The sequence below is a fragment of the Pongo pygmaeus genome, chromosome 11, assembly GCF_028885625.2.
Source record: "Pongo pygmaeus isolate AG05252 chromosome 11, NHGRI_mPonPyg2-v2.0_pri, whole genome shotgun sequence".
NCBI lineage: Eukaryota > Metazoa > Chordata > Mammalia > Primates > Hominidae > Pongo > Pongo pygmaeus.
Window position 1 is genome coordinate 105,332,479 of NC_072384.2, and position 21,969 is coordinate 105,354,447.

At 36.3% G+C, this 21,969-nt stretch overlaps 1 protein-coding gene across 2 annotated transcripts in view; it reads left to right on the forward strand.

Annotated features, from left to right (window-relative positions):
• The window catches only part of PARD3B (par-3 family cell polarity regulator beta), a 1,077,199-nt gene that overhangs the window by 469,610 nt on the left and 585,620 nt on the right, over positions 1-21,969 (forward strand). The gene's annotated exons all lie outside the window — the stretch shown is intronic.

Below are 21,969 nucleotides of genomic sequence, written 5' to 3' on the forward strand. Positions count from 1 at the left end.
AAGGAGGTTAAGGAATTGGGTCTAGTAATATATCAAGTCAATGGCAGAAACACAGGGAACTCAGGTCCCTTTGATTCCGTAGCACTGGTTTTATTTCTACACTTTACCCGCTTCATTGTAAAGGGTACTAAAATCTTCATATGTGGTCAAACACCTTTTACTTTTATTAGGAGAAAATAGAAAAGAAAATCCAAATACTCCAAAAAATACAATGCAAAAACTCCAAAATATCGAAAGCTGCTTTTTTCAAATAAACTCAGTTTTTTATTACTCTTACTTTCATAATTTGTTCTTTTTAGTAATTATTTGCTTCATTGTTTAGATTTAACAATACATATAGATGATAAAAATCTAATGATTCAGTTAGTTATATTTTAAATGCTATATTATTGTGTCACAAAAAGTAGACATGTAATACATATCTTATATAACATTACCTAAAACATACTGGCTTCCCTATGTAATTCTATTATGAATACTATGCCAGTATCTTCTCTAATCATTCCAATTTAAACATAGTATCTATGACTGGATTGTAACAGAAATTGGAATTTGTCAGCCAACACTGAACTGGAAAATGGTTCCATTCAAATTTTCTTACAAATGATCTTTAGAAATGTATTTTAAATTTCATTCTAGCAAAACCAACTTAGAGTGAATCTTAATGGACTAGAACAAAATAGATTTTGGATTGATTTTTTCTCATAAAATATGCAAAGCCCTGTTTTTAAATAGAGTTTTTCCCCTGCAATATTGTTCTTTTTCTCTGTTTAGCAAAGAATTTGTCTAAAACATTTCTTTTTCAGATTTTAGTTAGATTACAATAAAATTAACATCTTAGAATTGCCAGGGTAGATGGAAGATGAAGAGAAAATCCAGATTCCAGACCATGCTAACTTCGAGCCAGTGTTTTGCCTGCAGCTGACCTCAAGAATTACATGAAAGTTTCACTATGTAACCTGTTTTGGGGCTCAACTCTTCACAATACGATCATTCATTAAGTAATATAACCATGGATAATTGTAAAAAACTGGGACACTGGGGTTTCCCCCCTTACTCCCCACGTCGACTAGGCTGACAGTATACACCAGAAAACAGGCATGCAAGGCATCCTTCTACATCTTTCTCTTTTGCTTGCCTCTTGTTAGTTACAAAGATACATACTGTGCCAGGCACTAAGCTGGTTTCAACAGCTATTTATTTAGATTGTGTGAACTGGAGCTGAACTTGAACCCAATTAATAGCAACTGAACTTGAACAAACTGATATGAAATCATTACAGGCTCAGTTCCCTAGTCCATTATCCCTGAAGAGATCATCCGACAGCACTCCAGGTGCCTTTTCTATGCCAAATCTTGGTGCAGTGCCCAATCAGAGAGTGTCGGGGGGATTAGAAGTTCGGTTGCATCGGAGTTAGCTCATTACCACATTTGTGATCGCTTTCACAGAGAGGAGAGGTGGTGATCCCACTGGGCAGGATTGCAGAGAAGGCTTTGTTTTCAACACCATCTGGCACATGGTTGGCACTCATTAACACAGCACAATGTCGATTAAAATAATAATTGTTCATGGCAGCAATGCTGCTTAGACAGGTCCCCACCTTTGGCCTTCCAGCAAAGGAAATGGAAGAAAGAGAAGGCTGAGGAGTTGCCTCTGGTAACTCTGGTCTCTGGGTTGGCATCTTTCTTCATACCCACACCTTTTTTTTTTTTTTTTGGTAAAGAAGCTACTTTTTTAAATGTATGTATTTATTTTTATTTTTAGCAGCAGTGCCCCCCGCATCCCCCTGTTTTTTTAAACTGGGAATACCATGAGTCGTCTGACCTTGTTCACAGTTCCCAAGGACCCTAATTACAGAGCTCTGGCTATAGCTGGACTCCCTATTCAGTACTGCGGCCAGGAAATATTTGCTGAAAGGGGATTCTATGCAGTCATATTTCTTCTGCAACTTGAATTATATATAATTAAGAGTTTTAGGCTTTTCTCTTTTAAAGGATGCATGAATGAACTCAATCATTCAGGTGCTGAGTTAAGACTGCACTGCCTTTCCTTAAAAAAACAGATGTGTATTTACTCTGGCAGCTCCAGATCTTGAATCTGGTAGCATCTACTTGATTTGCTGTTTGGGGGATAGGAGTGCAGATTTTTGAAAGAAATTGTTTGAGTTTGAATCCTATTTCTACCATATACTAGGTGTGTGGTGAGGAGAAAATCCCTTAACTCTGTCTTGGTCTCCCTTTTCTTCACTGCTGCTATGGTGGTAATAGTCATCCCTAAGCTTTTCTGTGAATATAAACTAACATGTATCCTTAGTCATCCCTAAGGATTTCTGTGAATATAAACTAACATATAATACACTAAGAATAATGCCCAGTGCAGGGTGAGCTCTTGATAGGCGTTAGCTATGATCATGTATGCCTCACCATCATTTTCTTTATTTCTTTCTTTCTTTTTTTTTTTTTTTGTGAAATGGAGCCTCACTTCTGTCGCCCAGGCTGGCATGCAGTGGCACAATCTTGGCTGTCTGCAACCTCTCCCTCCTGGGTTCAAGTGATTCTCCTGCTTCAGCCTCCCAAGTAGTTGGGATTACAGATGCACCCCACCACACCTGGCTAATTCTTGTATTTTTAGTCGAGATGGGGTTTTGCCATGTTGGCCAAGCTGGTCTCAAACTCCTCACCTCAGGTGATCCACCTGCCTCGGCCTCCCAAAGTGCTGGGATTACAGGCCTCACCGTTATTTTCTGCAAGAGTTTATTCTTGCTCCAGAATGTGCCTCATACCTATTTAAATTTTTTATTCCCAAATGATAGGATTTACTAGTTGTAGTGATGTAGGTAGTGGTTATGTGGACATTTGTCCAGATATGTTGATCAACTTTTTTTGGTAGGACACTATGATTTAATTCCTTGTCATGCTAGACCAAGGTCAGAAGAAGCCATTCGATGTGGGTAATTTCCTCATAGATCTAGAATACCTTCATACCATAATAATTAATGAAGCATATCATCATATCATTTGTTTCCAGAGCAGATTATGCATATCTTAAACAAAAGAAATTCGTTGTATATTTCAGGCCTATAGGTAAGCACTATAACTAATGATCATGAGGTTTTCTCTAGCTATGGAACCATAAACAGTGCCCTCTGGCACTGTAATGATTTGTGTTCTGTAATACTCAGCGTAACCAGGGTTTTTATTCTGTTTGCCGTTTGGTATGTGGAAAAGCCTTCAAGAAACTGGCTTTCTGCAGGAGTGTTTACGTATCATTCATGTCACCAAGAGAAGATGACAGACATTTTAGATGCAGAAGAAAGATTAAATGCATTCAGTTTAACTAGCGGCACTAAAAAGGGCTGCATCTTTGTATTGTTGCTGTTTATCTTCTTTCCAGCAGTGGAATATTGAGCTTCCCTAGGCTGTGATTCAGGTATTAATGCCGATTTTAGGTTGGGCAAGAGTGTGTTCAGTCTGCGACACTTAGATAGCAAAGGCAAACTGCTCACGGCTATTAGTCAGGAGTTTCTGTATGCCAGTGATTGCATGCTTGTGACTCATAATCAGGGTGATTCATAGCAACCGTTAGATGGGCTTGCTGTGGCTGTGTTTTTCGTTTGGACTGCTGTCATTGCCAAAAGTGTCAGCCTTTCTCCTACAGATCTGCCCATGTGACACATGCACAGTGCCCTTTGGTTGTGCTAAATGGCTCGCCACTAACATCATGGCTAAGTTTTATTATCTTGGAGGAATTGTGTCTCATAGTGAGTCCCAATTAGACAAATAAATGTTGTGTTGTTTTCTTTCTGAAGTGTTACTCTGGGATTGTTGACAGAATTTGTGCCACAGTGTTCTTTCTCTTGGGCAGTCTGAATTCCAGATTCTCTGTCTTGGTTTAACTATGCTCTCACTTGAGAATCAGCAAGGAGATGTCATGTTATTTGTTTTTCTGTATACGTGGAGCTGGATCAGTGGTCTGGGTTCCTGCTGAGCAGATACATAAATAACCACAAGTCTCTCTGAGTTTAATACCAGCCCGGTTCTGACATCCAAGGCTGACTCCTATTCCATGTTTTTCCCCCAACCACTGAACATGACCTTCTGACCCCTCAACACACAGGTGCCTTGTACCTGACCTAATAAGTTGAGTCAGCAACCTGTATATCTGATTTGTCCATTAATTCTGTGTGTCCTGGTTGAGACCCACTTGCATCTCTGCGTGCTTGCTTAACCTACACCTGTCACAGCTTCCTCTGTTCCTTTTTGAACCTAACAAACATTTATACAGCCCGCGGTACGCTAGGGTCTGAGCATACAACTGGGAAAAGATAGATAGGATCTCTGTTCTCATGAAACTTCCCTTCTGGCTCTTAGAAGTTATACCTGTAAACAAATGCACAAGAGTCTCTCTGATGGTAACAATGCAATGAAGAAAATGAAACAGGATAAAGGAATAGAGAGCAAGTAACTATGACAGGGCTATTCTGAGAGTAGAGGGAAAGATGGAAGAACATTCTACGTAGAGGGACTAGCTAGTACAAAGGCACTAGGGCAGTCTGGGTGAATTTGGAAAGATCGAGAGCCAAGGAGGCCAGGGTGGCTGCAGTGTAGTGGGTGAGCAGAGAGGAGCCAATGAGAGAGAGTCAAGCCTGATATAGATAGTCTTTTTTTCTATTTTATTTAAAAATATTTAATTTACAAATAAAAATTGTATAAATTCTACATGTACAGGGTGATGATTTGATCTGTGTATGCATTGTGTACTTATTACCACAATCAAATCAACACATTCATCATCATCCTTAGTTACCATTTGTGCATGTGTTTATATGGCGAGGGCACTTAAAAATTTTCTGTCATCAAATTTCAAGTAAACAACACAGTATTATTAACTATATTTAATGCTGTACATTAGATCCCCATAATTTATCCATCTTGTAACTGAAGGTTTATACCCTTTGACCAACTTCTCAACACTTCCTCCAACCCTTCATCCATGGCACCCATGATTCTACTGTCAGCTTCTATGATTTCAACTGTTTTGGATTCTGCATATGATTGAGATGAGATACTTTTTGTCTTTTGGTGTCTGGCTTGTTTCGCTTAGCATAATGTCCTCCAAGTTTATCCATGATGTTGCAAATTGCAAAATGTTCTTCTTCTTATGGCTGAACGATATTCTCTTGTTTAGACACACCACATTTTCTTTACTAATTCATCAATGGACACCTAGTTTGTTATTGTAGGTGTTATTTACACCTATCTTAGTTATTGAAGTAATGCTGTAATGAACATGAGGGTGTAGATACCTCTTTGAGATATTGATTTAAATTCCTTTGGATATATGACCAAATGTGCAATTCCTTTGGATATATGACTGGACCATAGGGTACTTATTAATTTACACATTTTTAATGTTTTAAGGAACCTCCATACTGTTCTCTATAATGACTGCACCAATTTCCATTTCCATCATGCACAAGGCTTCCCTTTTCTCCACAGCCTTTCCAATAGCCAGCTGCTATCTCATCTTTCTGGTAATAGCCATCCTAACAGGTATGAGGTGATATCTCATTGTGGGTTTGATTTGCATTTCTCTGATGATTAGTGATGTTGTGCACCTTTTTATATATCTGTTGGCCACTTGTATGTATTCTTTGAAAAAAAAGTCTATTCGTGTCCTTTGCCCATTATTAAATCTGGTTATTTGTTTTTTGATATTGAGCTGCTTAAATTTATAATATTTTGGGGGACTAATCCCTCATCAAATATACAGTTTGCAAATATTTTTTCCCAATTCATAAGTTGCCTTTTCATTTTGTGGATTTTTTTTTTCCTTTGCTGTGCAGAAGCTTTTTAGTTTGGTGTAGTCCTGCTTGTTTACCTTTGCTTTTGTTGCCTGTGCTTTTGGTGTCATATCCAAATATCATTGCCAAGATCAATGTAAAGGAGCTTTTTCACTGTGCTTTTTCCTAGGAATTTTACATTTTCAGATGTTACATTTAAGTCGTTAGTCTTTTTTGAGTTAGTTTTTGTATATGAGGTAAGATAAGGGCCTAATTTCATTATATTGCATGTGTATATTTGGTTCACACAGCATCATTTATTGAAGAGACTATCCTTTCCCCATTTTGCATTCTTGGCACTCTTGTCAAAGATTAGTTGACCATATATACACAGGTTTATTTTTGTGCTCTCTGTTCTGTTCCATTGGTCAATGTGTCTTATTTTTATGCCAATACCGTACTGTTTTATTACTGTGGCTATGTAGTTTTGTAATACAGTTTAAAATCAAGATATGATGCCTCCAGCTTTATTCTTTTTGCTCAAGATTACTTTTGGTATTTGGGGGCTTTTTGTGGTTCCATATGAATTTTAGGATTTTTTTTCTGTTTCTGTGAAAAATAGAATTGGAATTTATATAGGGATTGCACTGAATCTGTGGATCACTTTGGGTAGTATGGACATTTTAACAATATTAATTTTTTAATCCATGAATGTGAGATCTCTCTCCATTAATTTGAGTCTTCAATTTCTTTCAACGTCTTATAGTTTTTGATGTACAGATCTTTTACCTCCTCACATTAACAGAATGAAAGATAAAAATCATATGATTCTCTCAACACGTGCAGAAAAATTCAATATTCTTTCATAATTAAAAACTCTCAACAGATTATTTGACCAAATTTAACATTCCTTTCATGATAACAACTCATAACAAATTAGGTATAGAATGAATTTACCTCAACATAACAAAGGTTCTGAGAAGCCCACACCTAATATAATACTTAACGTGAAAAGCTGAAAGTTTTTAAGGTTAACAGGAGCAGACTCATAGGCAACAGATGGGAGTCTTCAGTCTGAGTGAGGTCCCACTAGCGGCCTTCCCTTCAGAGACCTCTAAGATCAGGAACGAGACAATGATGTCCAACTCTCACCACTCAACATAGTCCCATAAGTCCTAGTCAGAGCAATTAGGCGAGAAAAACAAAAGACATCCGAATTAGGAAGAAATTAAATTGTCTCTGTTTGCAGATGACATGATCTTTTATATAGAAAACCCTAATGAAAACCCAAAGAAACTGTTAAAACTAATAAATTCAGTAATCAATTCAGTAAAGTTCAGGATATAAAAATCAGTGTACAAAAGTCAGTTGTGTTTCTATACACTAACATTTAGCTATCTGAAAAGGAAGTTCAGAAAACAATTCCATTTACAATAGCATCAAAAAGAGTTAAACATTTGGGAATAGATTATAATCTGGTAAATCTTGGTTAGAGTTGATTGTATTTTAATAGAAACGGCAAGAAACAAGGATATGAAGCAGGAAAGTGCTAAAATCTGATTTATCTTGTATCTCTGTTTCAGCCTACTTTATTTAAGTATGATCTCTAGTGCCAGGTTGCTAGCCCTATCTCAGTTTCTGACTCATATTTTTGACATCAGCTTTAAAAATGTTCACAAATATATATGCACTTGGTTTTCATTATTTTGCTGTGTCAAATACAGAACAGATTTCTTTTGGGTATCAGAGCCTTTCTCCACTATTCACCATCATCACCCTCCACTCACATCACTGTCTTTCTACAGAAGGCCACCTTCGACTCTGACAGACATAACCTCTTCTGCCTCTATGGTGTCTTTGTGCCTACTACTTACCACTTCCTTTGCTCTACCTCATCCTATAAGTGTCTTTCCCCTATGGGTTTGGAGTTCTTCAGAGGGAGTCCCTTTTCTCATTCATCTAAGTTTTCCCTAGCTTCTAGCTTAGTGCTTTGAACATAGTAGGGGAAAGATGGATATATAGATGAATGGATTACGAATACCCACTAAAATGTTCAGTCTGCTATGAAGCCCTCTTCAACAGTTAGAATTATAATTCTCCCTCTTGCTCCTATAGTGCTTTCCAGTGACTGCTTGGAATCTTTAGTGGCATTGTGTTATGCATTATTATGTATCTTTAGAGCCCTTTGGGGGTCAAGGACTATGTCATAGTCATCTTTGTTTCCCCAGGATTTAACACAGTTTCTAGCATTTAGCAATCTTCAGTAAGTGCCTGGACAAAAGATGTTAAATAGGACATAAAACTCCAAAAACAGAAGGGCTGTGGAAGTGTATTATCAGACAGAACCCTGGGCTAAATGTGTTTCCTTAAGGCCCTTGTAATTCCTCAGAAACTTCCCAAACCAGTAGGGGGTTGCAAACCTGCTGTGGAGCATCCTCCAGGAAAGCAGCTTTGGAGCTAGTTTCCCCCCCAAACTCTTTTGACCATAACACAAAGCCAGAAATTGATTTTGCATTGCAAGCCAGTATATACCTTCTGCAAAACAAAAATGCATCTTTACTCTGTAATACAGTCCAATATCTTCTATGCCCTCTGTGGTATAGAATGCTGATCATGACCCTTTAAACTGATTTTAAGACTCGTGAATAGGTTGCAGCCCACAGATTGAGAAAACCCTGTTTTTGAGGACAGAGATAGTCCCCTGAGGTGAACTTCAGAGGAAGAAGCATGAGCTTTACCTGGAACCCAAAATATCTCACTGTACTCTGACTGTTTGTTGAATATTTGTATAAATTTAGCAATGACCAAGTGACAACCAAATAAAAAGCCATCCTGGCCAAAAAGAATCAAATCGTGTAGTGGAGACATCTTTGTAATTTAGAATTGAATTGTTTGAATGCTGAAAAGTTGTTAGAGATAGGTCCACCAGTCACTTAGTTCACCATATCCAAATACAGCATTGTGAATATTTGAGGTAAATGTGTTGCTTCTAAAATGAAACTGTGGGCCCACTGAGATATAGGGAACTTTACGTTTCTTCTGCCAATATGTTGACATAAATATTGATGTTGTTAAGCATGTATGCATAGGAGAACTATTTCAGTCTTTTTATCTCTTTAAAACTAATTTAAATCTGAGCATTAAAAGACTGTTTGATACCATATGTTTGTTTTAGATAGGAAACAATCTATTCTAAACATAAGGGCTTATGAAATCTGTATTCTAAACATAAGAGCTTATAAAATTAGTATATAGGACTGGAAGCTATGGTAAATTGTTTCATGGCCACAGATTCCTCCCATGTTAGTATGCATGCCCCTTTGTAATGTGACCTTGCTGTTCCTCCTGTCCAGAGGGGGGTCTGTTTACCCAACCCTTGCTAAGATGTGTTACTTATATGCTGTGCTAAGAATCCAACATTTGCTCAGTAATGTGTTTTTCTTGTGGAATGTAAGTCCAGCATGAAATTGTTGATTTTTCTCTTTGCAGACCATTTAAAAGCTGCTTTTGAAAATGACCAAGGTCTGTGGACATGAGCATCACAAGCCTTTTGTGAAAATATTAGATAGACTTAAAGAACACAACCAAAGTCTGCCACAGACTAGAAAGATACACATCACAAATCCATTTAGCTGTGTACACAAAAGGAACAAATTAAAAGGTTCAGCAATGTCACTGGCATATCTGAGAATTCAACTTATTTCATTTTGAGACCCACATACCTTATCTGTGAAGGCAACTTTGTGTGTGCGTTTTCCAATCTAGATGGATAGCATAGAATGAGATGACCTAGACAAGCACAGCACAAAGACAGTTGTGATAGCATCCGAACTTTCATGTGTAGCTTATAAGGGCAATTCCTCCTATGTAGGCCTTTTTTGAAAATAGCACTGTGCATTGGTTTGCTTACCCTGAGAAGACCTGAAAGATGAGATTATGATCTTTCATCTCAAATTAAAGAAGGCTTGTCTCAGGAACCATTTGACAAGTTCAAACGCTGCTGACTTAGATACTGGCCTCTTATCAGCACCTTCAATTTAATGTTTGGAGTGAGTGGTAGGCCTATGTTGTTGAATTTTTATCAGATTTCCCCTCATCTTGGTAGATTATGCTTTAACTCACTATTCTGTGACTTATCAATATTGTCTATTTTATGCTATTGAGCTATAATAAATAAATAGCGTAATGCAGTACTTACAGGTGGTGAAATTGAGGTAAAATGGGCTTGTGACATAGGCTAGATCAAACAGGTATTACCTGCAAGTTAATAAGTAGCTCAGATTCTGGTATAATTTGCTTTATTCATAGGTCTTGTGGGGGAAAAAGTAAAATAAGCTTTCTTGTTCTGATAATCCCTTAAAAGAGTCATGAAGTTTTTATCTTTGGCTTATTTGATTTATTTATAATTGATAAAAACCAAGCCATTCCTGTGCCTCTCAAAAATCTATTTGTGGAAAATATTTTAACTTTTAACCAAATTATGTCTTCAGCATTAGTGACCCTCTATGTTAACATGTTTTTCCCTTGAAAGTTAGAATTCCAATGTTGTTAGAACAGTTTGATTCTCTTTTTGAAGAATCATAGAAACACAGTACAGTTTTGTACCTGTGGCCTTTGGATTTTGATTCACTTTGAATATGATGCCAGGAGTTACATGGAAAAGTCAATAATAATCCGTGGATCATTGCCTTACTCTGTCACTGGGTGAATTAGTCTGCTGGGGTAATGTTCTCCAGCTTGTGTAATGGGCCTATTTAGTAGCAAGACAGCAGCCATATGAAACACCTGGGTGGTCTTCCAGAGTACTTTCACGTGGATTAGATTTCACTTATCCAACGTGAGGTCACAAAGGCTTAGACAGCTGGGCCAGTGCCACATCATGAACAGAATATGACCTCTTCCTACTGGATGCGTAATGTAAAAGGTGCCTGAGGTTAAAGCTGATCCTTGGGCTCCAGGAGCAGATATGGGTCAAATGAGGTCTCAAACCACAGTTGCAAATGTTGTGAAAGTCTCTATACAGGAAAGAATCAGATTTTCCTCTGGCACTTTCATTAGGCATGTTCTCTGCCAGAAAAGCCTAGTTTCTGAGTTTTCTGGATTGAGCTTTATTTGATTAACACTGGTTTAAAATTTTAGGTGTTATTAAGCAGAAGCAGAAGAAAGGGCCTGAGTGGCCCTTTCCTGTTACACAGAAAACAGCATTTGAGGCACATAGGCTTTGGAATAAAATCACCTTTTTAGTGTTCTTAGCGATAACAGTGGCTCCAAAGCCCACCATTTTTTTCCAGTCCTGCCAGGAACTTTGAATGATCCAATAAAAGGTAATGATCAAAGGTTTCAAATGCAACTGATAAATCATATAGATTTGTATCCAGGATGCCTTAAATTGACTTGTGGATGTTTCTCATCTATCAAGAAGGACTTGGTGATTTGAATTTCGTACTTTGATGTTGCAGTAATTGTTTGCAACTGCAGCTCAATGGCCTGAAGGCATTGCTCATTTCTCCCTTTCTCTTCTTGCAAAGAGCTCCTGAAGTATTCTTTTACAGGCTGTTCTCAACTCACTGGGGGCTGTGGCCTAAAATTTAGGATAAGAGAATGGTTCCATAAACACTTGGTACAGATCAACAACAATGCCCTAATGAGCCATCCCAAATGTGCACCATTCTGAATCAATCATCCCAAGTCCACACCCTCTTCACTGGATATATACTAAGATTCACTTCATGGTATTTATAAGGGAATTACTAAAGAACTCATGGGGAAAAGATTCCTCTACTTATTATTTTAGTCAAGGTATTTCATATATTTATAAGTTACAAATGTCTTTCAAAGTATATTTTAACCAGTTCCTCAATACTTGAAAAAAATGCTATAGATTATCTCCTTTTAGAAGATAATCTATTTCTTCCTGCTATTTCAATTAGATTAAATTAAAACACTCCCAAATTAAAGCTTTCTGGTAATGTTTTCTAACCGTATTCTGTAGTTTCCTCAATCGGTTGTTCCACTAGTCATTTAGTGCATGCCTATATTCTGGCTGAGCAAATTTATCAATATTCATGCAAGGGTGTCCATCTCTAGCATCAAAAGCCACGTGCCCATCTGTCTACTATAAATATCTTAGTCATCATTTTACACCAATATATTATCTCATATATCTTCTGCATTTCAAAATTCTTTTTAAAATTCAGCTCATCCACAGAATCTTTTCAGGTGAACTCAACTATTATCCCTTTAGCTATTGCATGGGTTGCCATAAATCTTATGAATATAGATTAACCTCATAAATATCTAGGATCTAAGACTGTAAAGTATCACAAACTGAAAGATCAACTGCCAGGGCAGTAGATTCCTCTATAAGCCACAGTAATTGACAAGATTGAGTCAGTATCTCTGTGCATCTACCGGGATTGTTTAGCATCGTTGTTGATGTCACTTGTATGCTCATTTACCATTAAGTTGCAAGGCTGATAACATGTGCTGCATTTGTGTGAATCATGTTTATTTTAAAATAAATGTTGATGCTGAAGAAAAAAGTGTTAGTTGAGGGGAAACAAACCAGACAGTAGCAATTTATTTACATACCAAACGAGATACCCTTTTCATGACCTCCAAAATTCTCAGGTCTGGGACATTTCGTACTCTAAAGATTACTTAGCTTAAACATCGGTCTTTGCACCTGTAGCTTTGTTTGGTTCAATTTGGCATGCCTCTGTTGAGTGCCTATTCTGCTCGGGATCCTAAGTGATTGACTAAAGGAAGTGGCTTGCCATCAAACGGCTTACAATGTGGCTCCACCCTGTTCTCCCAGACATCACTTTCTCTCTCACATTCTTGTTTGATAACTTGTTTTATCCCGATTTTAAATGTCCATATTTATTTATTTACTTGTTGATGATGGGTCTTCCCCCAACAATCCACAGCTCTTCACAAGCAAGGCCTTTGTGTTGTGTGCTGATGTATCCAGAATGCCTGGAAGACCACCTGGCACATTTTAGGCATTCGGTAAATATTTAATGACTCAAGGGGAGACAAAATACAACTACATACATAAGACAAATAGGGATATAACACACCCTAAAATGATACAAAAGCAGATCCACATTTTGTAATGCTCTAACTGTACAAAATTGAGGGGGATTGCTATTTAAGAAAAGCAGCAATAATATTTTAAAAATTATATAGAAATGAATTCTTATTTAGCATGAAACATAATCACAATTTATAAATAAAGTTAACATACTAGGGATGACAAAATGTGAGAAATAATATTAATGATATATTAACACATGAAAATATCTCGATATTATACTTTTTTCTCTATAATTTTTGGCCATGTGTTCTTTTTTTGTTGTTGTTTGTTTATTGAGATGAAATCTTGCTCTGTCACCCAGGCTAGAGTGCAGTCGTGCTATCTCAGCTTACTGCAACCTCTGCCGCCTGAGTTCAAGTGATCCTCCTGCCTCAGGCTCCAGAGTAGCTGGGATTACAGGCATGCGTGCGCCACCACACCTGGCTAATTTTTTTGTACTTTTAGTAGAGACAGGGTTTCACCATGTTGTCCAGGCTGGTCTCGAACTCCTAACCTCAGGTGATCCGCCCGCCTCAGCCTCCCAAAGTGCTGGGATTACAGGCATGAGCCATCGCACCTGGCCAGCCATGTATTCTTTAATCACCTCTCCATATGTAATATCAATCTCTGATAGAGTGAATAAGTGGATAATTTGTTATTTGCTCTAGCATGGGTAATCCAAATTGTTTTTGTTTAAGTAACATTTGGAACATATAAAGGGCTTCACACATACATACTTGTAAGTATGAAACTGCTACAGGTTTGTGTCTTACTAGCGTGGGAATTTTAATTCTGTGCTGCATTTTCAAGTATATTCTAAATAAGAGAGAAGTTCCCATTTGTCAAGGTATCAATGAGAACTGAATTATCTGCTTATAATTGTATAGATCTGATGAGTGAACAAATCTTCCAGAGTAGCTCTGGCTTTGTGCATTTCAAATTTTGTTTATCTTCCAGTGCCCACATACTTACAGTGCTGGTGCAAAAACAGCACAGCCACATCATTACTTCACCTGGCCCTGTACCTTTGTATCATGAAACTGGTTGAACTTGCACAGTGGGTGTTGGGAATATTCTTATATTACTCACCAAGACGATTGGCAATACATTAACTATATGCAGAATTGTTTGTGAGCCACATAAAAATAATCCATTATATATATTCTACTATATATATAAAAATCCACTATATCCATCTATCTATCGGAGTCAGATATATATATATATAAAAGATATATATATAAGATATATAAAAGATATATATATAAGATATATATATGATATATATATGATATATATATAAGATATATATATGATATATATATAAGATATATATAAGATATATATAAGATATATATAAGATATATATATAAGATATATATATAATATATATAGCCCATATATACATAAGAGAGATATATATATATGAGATATATAATATATATATAATATATATAATGGGCTATATATATGAGCTATATCTCTGACTCCACTATATATATATATATATATATATGACTATTTTTACATATAGTGGACTATTTATATATATAATAGAGTATATATAATGGGCTATTTCTATGTGGCTCAGAAACAATTCTGCATATAGTTAATTTATTGCCATTCATCTTGGTGACTAACAGAAAAATTTTTCCAACACCCGCTGTGCATGTTCAACCAGTTTCATGATACAAAGTTACACATATATTACAAATACATAAAATATATATATAGTGGACTATATATATACAAAAAATATATATATAGTGGACTATATATATACAAAAAATATATATATAGTGGACTATATATATACAAAAAATGTATATATAGTGGACTATATATATACAAAAAATATACATATAGTGGACTATATATATACAAAAAATATACATATAGTGGACTATATATATACAAAAAATATACATATAGTGGACTATATATATACAAGATATATACATAGTGGACTATATATATACAAAAAATATACATATAGTGGACTATATATATACAAGATATATACATAGTGGACTATATATATACAAGATATATACATAGTGGACTATATATATACAAGATATATACATAGTGGACTATATATATACAAGATATATACATAGTGGACTATATATATACAAGATATATACATAGTGGACTATATATATACAAGATATATACATAGTGGACTATATATATACAAGATATATACATAGTGGACTATATATATACAAGATATATACATAGTGGACTATATATATACAAGATATATACATAGTGGACTATATATATACAAGATATATACATAGTGGACTATATATATACAAGATATATACATAGTGGACTATATATATACAAGATATATACATAGTGGACTATATATATACAAGATATATACATAGTGGAGTATCTATATACAAGATATATACATAGTGGAGTATCTATATACAAGATATATACATAGTGGAGTATCTATATACAAGATATATACATAGTGGAGTATCTATATACAAGATATATACATAGTGGAGTATCTATATACAAGATATATACATAGTGGAGTATCTATATACAAGATATATACATAGTGGAGTATCTATATACAAGATATATACATAGTGGAGTATCTATATACAAGATATATACATAGTGGAGTATCTATATATAAGATATATACATAGTGGAGTATCTATAAGATATATACATAGTGGAGTATCTATAAGATATATACATAGTGGAGTATCTATATATAAGATATATACATAGTGGAGTATCTATATAAAAAATGTATGCATAGTGGAGTATCTATATAAAAAATGTATGCATAGTGGAGTATCTATATAAAAAATGTATGCATAGTGGAGTATCTATATAAAAAATGTATGCATAGTGGAGTATCTATATAAAAAATGTATGCATAGTGGAGTATCTATATAAAAAATATATGCATAGTGGACTATCTATATATAAAAATACATAGTGGACTGTATATATATAAAAAAATACGTAGTGGACTGTATATATATAAAAATATATACGTAGTGGACTGTATATATATAAAAAATATATACGTAGTGGACTGTATACATAAAAAATATATACGTAGTGGACTGTATACATATAAAAAAATATATACGTAGTGGACTGTATACATATATAAAAAATATATACGTAGTGGACTGTATACATATATAAAAAATATATACGTAGTGGACTGTATACATATATAAAAAATATATACGTAGTGGACTGTATACATATATAAAAAATATATACGTAGTGGACTGTATACATATATAAAAAATATATACGTAGTGGACTGTATACATATATAAAAAATATATACGTAGTGGACTGTATACATATATAAAAAATATATACGTAGTGGACTGTATACATATATAAAAAATATATACGTAGTGGACTGTATACATATATAAAAATATATATATGTAGTGGACTGTATACATATAGAAAAATATATATATGTAGTGGACTGTATATATATATAAAAAATATATAAGTAGTGGACTGTATATATTTAAACATATATATATAGTGGACTCTCTCTCTCTCTATATATATATATACACACACACACACACGATATATTTCTGACTCAATTTCCCCTTAACTGGACTTCCAAAAATACTCTTGGCCACTTCATTGCCACCCAATGGGAGGAAGAGTAGTATGGATGGAACCTTAGTGATGGAAGAGATAACAGGGTTAACCTATAGCAATTAAAATATTTTACTTATATAAATTTTACAAAATTAAATAATCATGTGATCTTGTTACTAAGGCTCCTCTTGGCATCATGTAAGGGGCTCATGCAAATGAGGGCCCCTGAAATTACATTTATTTCTCCATGCAAATCTGCATCTGGGCATTCCAAAGAAGTAGAGATTGTTTATAATTATTGGGAGCGGACCTTCAAAGTGGGACAGGATTACAGCTGACTGCAGTATTAGAGAATAATCATTTAGAGGTCACATGATCTAGGACATTTTTAGGTGACAGCAGGTGGTTCTGTTTGGCATATACACCTGAGAAAGAATGTAGTATAAGATATAATTAGTGGTTGAGGCAAACCCCTGATGTCCTTGAATGCCGGAACAAGAAATTGGGAGGTTGACGCACACATCATCAAAATCCTTCCTTTCATCTCTGTGATTCAGGAGCTTTTATTTGGATTTATTAATTCAGGTATATTTATTTATTTCAGTTAATACTTTACTTATTTTTTTAGAGTGCATGCCTTTCAAAGACCTAGACCTTTGCTTGCAGGAAACCGCCTCTGTCGCTTTATCCTTAACCCTTGAGACCTAGTGCATATCTGAGACCTGGCCTTAACTAACCTTAAGTAGCATGAGTAAATTTATATTGTAAAGTAGCTTAAAAATTTTGAAAAATTGCAGATTTGTGTGTACGACTGGATAAAATGTGAAAACTTTAATAGTTCAACCCACTTCAAGTGGAAGTCATTCGTCTTCAGAGACAAGTATAAGTCCCAATAAAAGTAAGTTAAAAACCCCTTCACGTATTTTTGTAGCACTGGCTCTCCAATTTCAGCTGTTTTCCAACTACTAAAAGATGCTTTATCATGCATGTACTCGTTCATATCCATTGTGTAGTCAGTTGACTATTTTGTGAATTACTTGCATTTGTCCATCATGTGTTGAACAAGCATGGTTTTTGCAATCTGAAATGAGAGAAAAATGATATGAAATGTTAGTTGACTTGAACTTCCTTCCTCGTTTTATGGCAATACTGGGAGTCTCTTTTCTAATGGACTGATATTTAAGATGAAAGTTTTTGACTTAGTTTCCTTAGTGTGGTTTTCGCATCACAGTATCTGAAAGCATGTCCCGGCTGCTGCATTCATCACAGGCCAGGCACCAAACCGGGTCAGGCACTCCTGCGGCAAAAGTGATCTCTTCTCAGTACTTTGCTATAAATTGTGCTGCTATTGATATCATTACCAGTTTTTTTTTTTATGGGTCTCCAGATTTCAGTGTTGTGCAGTTTCTTTGGCATCAGCTGAAAAGCCTTATCTGATGCCCATAAAATCTACACAAAAAGAAAATCTAGTTGCCTCCAAAAACAAATGATGTACCACTTTCACTAGTCTTATTTTATTGAGTATTGATGGGAATAATAGCAATACTGGCAAGGCATGTAAATCATCTGCAGGAGAGACTGTGTACTCTGGGAGAGGAGTTTGGATGCCTTGACTAGTGAGACAAGCATCTTACCAGATATGTCCTTGTGACCATGGGTTGATGATTTCCTCTTAGGTACTCAGCGTCCACCATACCTTCCTTTTACCTGTATCTTTCTATCAAAATATTTCTTTCTGCTGGACAGTTTATTTTATTTTATTTATTTATTTATTTTTGAGACAGAGTCTTGCTTTGTCACCCAGATTGGAGTGCAGTGGCGTGATCTCAGCTTACTGCAACCTCTGCCTCCCAGATTCAGGTAATTTTCCCTGCCTCAGCCTCTCGGGTAGCTGCAATTACAGGTGTGCACCACCACACCCCACTAATCTTTGTATTTTAGTAGAGATGGGGTTTTGTCATGTTGGCCAGGCTGGTCTCAAACTCCTGACCTCAGGTGGTCCGCCTGCCTTGGCTTCCCAAAGTGCTGGGATTACTGGCGTGAGCCACCACACTCAGCCTGCTGACCAGTTTAGATGAAAAGAATTGCTCCTGCATTGAAGACATGGTATTCCCCTTACTTTTATGCACTTACCCAGATAGAGAATCTGGCCCTGCCATAGGAAAGTGTCAGGTGAGTAAAACTAAAGTAGAAATAAAGTTCAAAAGATTTGGAAACTTCATTTTTCTGGGCTTCAGTTCTTTGTTTGTTTTGTTTGTTTGTTTTTGAGACAGAGTCTTGCTCTGTTACCCAGGCTGGAGTGCAGTGGCACGATCTCGGCTCACTGCAACCTCTGCCTCAGCCTCCTGAGTAGCTGGGACTACAAGTGCGTGCCACCATGCCCAGCTAATTTTTGTATTTTTAGTAGAGATGGGGTTTCACCATATTGGCCAGGCTGGTCTCAAACTCCTGACCTCGTGGTCCACCCACCTTGGCCTCCCAAAGTGCTGGGATTATAGGCATAAGCCACCACACCCGGCTACTTCAGTACTTTTATTGGCTATCTAAATTAGAAAACTATCTTTTTATCGGTCTACACTGGGACTTTATTGCAGCCCCTCCTCTGTGCTCATTTAGCCAGCAAGAAAAGGGGGAGCAGCTTCTTTGAGGTGACAGTGCTAGAATAATGGTTAGAAGGAAAGTTTCTGACCTATAATCTCTTTTCACCATATCTCTGAAGGATACACCCATATTTTTTCAAACTCATTCAACAGTTGTTAAAGTTCAGAATAATTGAGAGGTATTGTTCTAGGTGCTGACTAGTTGCAAAGTCTATTAAGGAAATGTACTACATGAAAACCAAGATGCAGCCTATACTGTCTTTCTATACTATTAATATGGATTACCTGGAAGAATGTGTTTTTTTCTACTTCTTTCTCTCTTCTCAAAAAGTTTAGCCACTTGCAATTTACTTTCACCATCAAAGTAAAAAATCTACCAACTTACATGTATTTTAATTCAGAGCATTTTCTTCTGTTCATATTTATCTTGTTATCCTAAGTGTCAACAGTCGTGGAAAGAGAGTGTGTTTTTTTCTTCAAACTGTCCAACTGTTTTGGTAGCACCAAAGGAATCCCTTAGGGCAAAGGAAAATCGAGCTCTGAAAAGACCAGCCCCCTAAAGAGGAGTCTCTTTGCACATAAACAGGTTATCATGTTAATCCCAGTTCCCTTCTCCATGCTTTCACCCCACCCATTCCTCTGAGCACTCCTCTGTGACTTTATTAAACAATAAGCATTCTATATTTCTTTCTTTCTGAAAATTCTGAGAGATTATGAAACCCTGGCTTTTGCGTTATTTTGCATGCGATGCCATTAATAGTTCTTTACTGATTCCTCCTTTTTATTTTCCTCTGTTCACTTCATGTTTGTATCTACCTGCTTATTCTAGAAGCCAATATGATTTTCATTATCAACTTCATATTCATCTTTGTGAATGCCCACCCTGTTGAAAATCTAGTCTTTGGTTTCTCACGCATATCAAGACATTTTAGATTAAAAGCAAATCATTCTAACAGTCAGTGGGCTAAAGCCAAGATTTGTATTTTCTCCGAGACAAATCATAGCAGTTGCCAAAACCTCCCTATTGCTCTTCTTCAAGCCAGAAATGAGAATGATTTTTAGGTGTCTGTTTTATGCTCCTTCTCATTTGCTTTTTATGTGTAGTCAGTTTCTGAATTCTCCTGTGTCTTCCTCCAGGTTCTGTCTCCATTTCTGCCTGTGACTGCTGACACCCTGTTCACCTTCTCCACGTTGCCCTTCTAGCCTCTCTGTGCATGAGGTCCTCTAGTTCTTACAGAATGTCTTGTCAGCGCTTTCACCGTGACCTGCCCCCCACCCTGAGAGCTGTCCAGGTGTCAGTCACCCTAGGATGAAATGACACCAATATTGGTGACAAGCTGGCCTTCTGGTTTTGCTCAGGAGAATCATTAACCATCTTTAAATAAATAAATCCCTGCTGCTACTCCCCATACAATTTAGAACATGTGCCTTGTGACTTTTGATGTGGGGCTCATGTTTGAAGCCATTGTTTGTTTTCCCTGCTGCCTGCATCATCGTATGTTATGTGATTCTTCAGGACCTTGGTTTCAATCTCTATAACTGCCTATCCTTCAAAACCCCCAAACATAATATTAAATGGCATCACCTGTCATTTAAGCCATCTCCATCCCAAACATATCCTCCAAATGAAAATCCACTGAGAAGGAGAGGGAGAGGGAGAGTGTGATTATAACAAAGAGACAGAAACTTATAGAGATAGCACTTTACATTTTTGTTGGTCTTTATATCTTGCATGATTCATTGGTGTACCAATTTCACCCTTTAACTAATGGCTGCCACTTTCAAAATTGTTTTCCTCAAACTGAATTAGACGACCCTTCTCTTGGCTTCCTTAGTGACATTTAAAGGGGACATGGATCAGTACCTGGACCCCATCAGTACCAGCTGCCCCACCATTAAAATAGTGATTACTGGAGAATTAGAAGATGCACCATCATTCACAGATACTTGGGAACTGATTTCACTTTCTCTTATGAGGATGTGCCTTGACTGGTTATAATTGGTCTAAATCCTGTTAAAACCTGACGAATCTTGCCATCTTCCTAAATGTCTGTATGGTGAGTGAGTGTGTAAGTTTTTCCTGAATGTGGCATAAGTCCTGAATGTCAGTGGAGAATATTCTAGTGAGAATTATGCTTATCCTGATATGGCAAGACCCTATCTGGTGAGGACATACTCACCAGCAGCTACACACCCAATCAGGGACTCTTCTATTCCTGCACCTAGTAGCTTTCTCTTTGGCTTCCATTCAGTTTCAAGTGTCAGCTAAATAAAATGGGGACTTGATCTAGCCTTTGGTGTATGTTTTCATTGGTGTGTGTTCTCCGATAAGCCACGTATAACCTACTTGAAACACTTTAGTGGTACCTGCCTTTTTGTGTGCTGGGGTGTACTGAAATGTTCCTCATTTCCACATTTCCTTTTCTGAAAGATAACTTGAGAGTGGATGAACACCATGACTGCTGATCTTAATATCATCCTCATCCCTTCTCCCTGTCCTGATGCATAAGGGCAACCTCAAATATTTAACTGTGTGAAAAAAAGAAAAACCCGCAAGCAGTTCTATAAGAATTTATGCTTTAAAATACTGAATAATTCCTATTTTATTTGTGCTTTGCTTCCAGTGGCTTTTAAACTATGATTCTAAGGAACATTGTTGTTCCTTGAGCTGAATCTGGGGTTTTTGCCTCTAAATTCCAATAATAAGTCTTTTCTTAATTAGCTGAAAAAAATACTAATGAATAGCAACATTTTCCAATTTTTGAACTCCCTTCTCACCTCATCTTTATTTGTGTAAAAGTTTTGATTCATATTGTAAGGCTATATTTGGTTTAGTTCAAGATTAGATTTTATTATTTTAATTTACAAATTATTCCATGAAAATTAAC